Here is a 4,920-nt window from a genome sequence, read left to right as displayed (position 1 = left end):
TCTCACATCTTTTCAGCGCGAGAGAAACAGGACGCACTCATATTCAGGGCAGAGTCTGTTTCACGTTGACGTTGAGATTGATGCTGAATGTATGCTCATCCCAATGGAGGTGAGCTCATGCGTGCAGGAAGGATGATATGCTGATCAAGTATTGGCCGGAATCAAACCCGGGTTTAGGTTGTCCAATGAGACACAGAGCCGAGTACATCTGAGATACATGAACTTTACTCAGTTCGGTGAGTTTCACTTTGCTCCTGGGAATCTCCAGGATTTTTGGACGCTGTGTGAACAACGGAGTGCAATCACACGTTTTAATTTGAAACATGTCAGTTTTCTCACATGTCGACCGGCTGAGAAGTGTTTTTTTTGACCAGAAGTTGGCAGGGCTCGTCTGGGATTTGAACCCGGGACCTCTCGCTTTTCAATTATTAAACTCCTAAGCGAGAATCATACCCCTAGACCAACGAGCCGCCGACAGTGAAGGACGTAGCTCTCAGATTCTGACGTTAGTTTGCTATTCGGCCCATCGTGCCTGTGCTGACTCTCAGAGACCAATCACATGAGTCAACCTCTCCATCGTCCTGCAAATGTTTTCCCTTTGATGAAGTGATTATTTTTTGAGACATTACTTCCCCAACGACTGCATCCTTGTCAGTAAATGGTGAATTTGGCAATGAGGTTCAATGTATTGACGAAAAAAAACGAGGGGAAAATGTTTAACACAATAACGACGAAGCTGGGGGCATACTGGATCAGCAGTCCATTGCCTGAACCTCTCACTCACCTTGTCTCCTATTTACTACAAAGTCAGACATCCATCCCCTACGTTTTGCATTCAAACAGAAATAATGTGCACGAAAGTCTACTTCACCGTTTGTTTTGCCCGTGCAACCAGATCGACAGTGATGAAAATGTGCCATTAGCTTCTTAAAGCAAACAACCTTCATTTACTTCAGGTGAGTGACTGTCCGAGATGGTTGGTTTTGAGGCAGAATCAAAACAAAGAATATGGCGTGTTTGCTGACCGCTGCAGGACTCGAACTTGCAATCTTCTGATAAGATGACAGTTACAATCGAAGTCAGACACCTTATCCATTAGACCACGCGGCCGCTACAGTCGGTACCAAATTTGTTGTTTTTTATATTGAGAGCAAATTTGGGACAAGGGTTTTATCAAGGAGTGGATATCGGAAAACATGAGCATATTTTGAGTAATGAAGAGATGCGCTGCGATATGGATGTGCACGGACACAGGCAACGTCAATGTAGCTTGAAACACAACAGTTTAACAATTCGGTTATCACAGCTGATAATCACACTCCTTTTTAAATGTACAGGATGATCCGGATAATGAGAAAATACGTTTTAAAGGGGCAACTGATGAACCGGAACTGACAACCATCCCGTTGACACAGACACCGAATGATCCTGGACAGGAAGCACATCCCTCTTACACAGCTGTAGAATGGCCCTTCACGAACAGCAGTTCCATTTCAGAAGAATAAAGTGGGATTTCTATCATTCCTGAATGCAATTGTGCTGTGCGTGATTGAGCGCGGGTCTCAGGACCACGCAGGACTGGGACGGTTGTTGAAGCCACTGGTGATAGACAGGCAGGAAGGAGGGAGGATAGTAAACTGTTGCTCAACAGCTTCGTTGGTTTGGCATTGCCTTCTCGTCATCTATGCAAAAGTTCGAGCGACCGAATGGAGTTCGACATTTCGTGTAAAACAGGCACAAGAAGCTGAATGGCTTCCTCCTGCCCTTTGCAATTGGTTTGAGGGGTTAATGGACACAATGGCCTCCACCTGTCCGTGTGTAACGATTGCTTGCATCTGCTAGTGTGCAAAATACTCAGATGATAATTGGGAAGGACTGCAGCCACTTGTGCAACAGAAAGCGCAGGTACCGCAGCTAGCCTTCTTTGAAGTATTGTTTTGCTGCACAATTCACTATGCAGCCCAAGCCCAAATACTGACTTTGGTGTGAGTGGAACCCACAAATGTTTAATATGCTATGGATTAGAAGTGCCAACGTGCTATCCAGTGCACCACCGAGCCGCCAAATGTTGCATCAATCCAAAATTAAAATAGATGCATAAACTGAGCTAAAAACAGAAAAATCTGCATATACTCAGCAGACGAGGCAAAAACCTGCGAAGAGAGAAACAGAGTGAACTTGTTGGGTCGCAACTGGATCAATCTCTGCCGTCCAAAACGGATGCTCTTTCAGACCCGAATCATCATGTTACTGTTTGAAAGTGATGTTTTGTCATTGACTGATGGAACTTTTCAGCTTGGAATAAGGCCACTTCGCCCCACTGTGTCCGCAATGTCCGACAAATACCTATCCAACCTGAACCCACTTTCCAGCTCTTCTTGTTCCCATGTAACAAACTATGGTTTCATTTTATTCATTCAAGCATGTGGACATCGCTAGCAAGGATTTAATGGCCTTCTCCTGTTCTTGTGTAACAGACTGGACGGGCTCAATTGCCTTCTACTATTTCTGAGCAACAGGTTCGTTGGTTTGGCATTGCCTTCTCCTCATCTATGCAACAGGTTCGCGCGACCGAATTTGTTGCAGTCATCCTCAGTATTGAATATCCAACTAATTTGGCGTCATCCGCAAATTGAGAAATTATGTTTTTGATTCCTAGGTCTAAATCTTAAATATAAATTGTAAACAACAGTGGTCCCAGCACAGATCCTTCTGGAACAGCACTAGCCACCATCTGCCACTATGAAAGCTAACTTTTACCCCTACACTCTGCTTTCTGTCTTGAAGCCAGCTAGCTATGCATTTATCTAGTTGTCTCCTGATTCGACATTCTCTGACCTGACTTGCGGTTCTTTTTTTTCCTGTTTAACAATCTAGCAATCCTAGTATTTCTTTTATATATTCTAGCATGTGGATAATGCTAGCAAGGGCAACCATTTTTGCCTTTCCCTAATTGCCCTTGTGAAGGTAATGGTTAGCCATCTTATGCAACTGAGTTTCTTGCTAGGCCATTTCAGAGGGCAGTTCAGAGTCAACCATGTTGCTCGGGATCTGGAGCCCCATTTAGGCCCAGACCAGTAACGACTGCAGATTTCCTTCACTAAAGGAGACCATCGAACGAGATGGGTGTGTTGCATCAATGGTCAACATTACTAATACTTTTAAAATTCCTGATGTATTTAATTTAATTTAAATTGCTCTATTCTCGCGGTGGGCTATGATTTTCTCGCACTGGATTACTAGTCCAGTGCCATAACCATTATTCTATTATGATTGGCCTCCGCCTGTGTAATGTGCTAGAGGGGCTGAATGACTCCTCCTGTTCCTGTGCAACAGGTTGAGGGATGGAATGTCATCCTCCGAGTCCTATGTAACAGGTTCGAGGGGTTGTTTAGTCTCAACCTGTTCCTGTATAACAGGTCGGTTGGTCTGAAATGCCTCGTCCTAATCCTATGCAACGTGTTCTATTAAGGGGAGAGCAGAGTGTGGTTCGGGATGTGGGGCCGCGCGGAGAGGGGGCGGAGGTCGTGTTGCAGAGAAATCTAGAATGCTAAAGAGAAATGAAAAGGAAACAATGCCGGAAAGTGATTGTTGTATTGTAACCACATTATGTCAAGAAGGGACAGAGCATAGAAACAACAGGGGGCACTAACAAAAAGGATCCTGGTAAGAAAAAAAGCGATAAGATAAATAGGGCTATAGTACAAAATAATGTTACGATTTAAATTGAGAAATCTAAAAGCATTGTATCTGAATGAACGAAGCATCTGTAATAAGGTAGAAGAATTGACAGCTCAAATAGATGTAAACGGATACAATATCGTTGCAATTACAGAGATATGGTTGCACGGTGACCAGGGTTGGGAACTGAATATCAAACAATATCCGGTATTTCGGAAGGACAGGCAGAAAGGAAGAGCGGGTTGTGTGGCATTGTTAGTAAAGGATGAAATCAGCGCAAGAATGAGAAAGTTTAACAGCACGGAAAGTCAAGATGTAGATTCAGTCTGGGTGGCACGAAGGACAACGAAGGGGCAGAAAAGATTGGTGTGAGTTGTCTATAGGCCTCCAAACAGTTGTGGTAGTGTAGAGGATAACATTAACAGGAAATTGGAGCTGCATGTAACAAGGGTACTACCATCATCGAAGGTGACTTTAAACTGCATATAAATTAAAGTAATAATAATATGGCCGATTGATTCCTGGCATGTGTATGAGATGTTTTTTTAGCCCAGTATTTTCGGAGCCTATTAGGGAACAGAATATCCTATATTGGGTATTATGTAATGAGAAGTGGTTATTTAGCAATCTTTTTGACCGGGGTCCTTTCGGGAAGAGTGGCAATAATATGATTGAATTCTTTATTAAGATGGAAAGTGAAGTATTCCAATCCGAATCTATGGTCCTAAATCCAAGCAAAGGAAACGATGAATGTATGGGGAATGAATTGGCCGTGCTAGATTGGGAAGAATCAATAAACGTCATGTTGGTGGATGGGCAACAGCTAACATTTCTGGAACGAATGCATGAAGTGCGACAGTTATACTTTCCTTTCTGGTGTAAAAACACAAAAATGATACTGACCCAACCATGGCTAACAAAATAAATTAAGGATAGTATTAAATTCAAAGAAGAGTTATACAAAGTTGCCAGAAAAGGTAGCAAGCCTGAGGATGGTGGACAATTTAGAATTCAGTAAAAATGTGCCAAGAGATTGATTAAGAGGCGAGACATAGAGTATGAGAGTGAACTTGCAAGGAACATAAACACCAACTGTAGTAGATTCTACAAGTTCATAAAAAGGAAAAGATTAGTGAAGGCAAACGTAGGTCCTTTACAGACAGACACGGGAGAATTTATAATATGGAACAAGGAAATGGCAGGACAATTAAATAAATACTTCGTTTCTGTCTTCAAGGA

The 4,920-nt window shown here is 42.8% G+C and overlaps 1 non-coding gene across 1 annotated transcript; it reads right to left on the bottom strand.

Moving 5' to 3' along the window:
• Positions 1 to 383: 383 nt before the first annotated feature.
• On the bottom strand, positions 384 to 470 carry trnap-agg (transfer RNA proline (anticodon AGG)). The gene is given in 2 exon segments: positions 384 to 419; positions 435 to 470. It is a non-coding gene; the product is annotated as a tRNA-Pro (tRNA).
• Between the last annotated feature and the right edge of the window lie 4,450 nt (positions 471 to 4,920).

This window comes from Pristiophorus japonicus, unplaced genomic scaffold (assembly GCF_044704955.1).
Source record: "Pristiophorus japonicus isolate sPriJap1 unplaced genomic scaffold, sPriJap1.hap1 HAP1_SCAFFOLD_71, whole genome shotgun sequence".
NCBI classification, from domain to species: domain Eukaryota; kingdom Metazoa; phylum Chordata; class Chondrichthyes; family Pristiophoridae; genus Pristiophorus; species Pristiophorus japonicus.
This window is presented reverse-complemented; position numbering and strand designations above follow the sequence as displayed.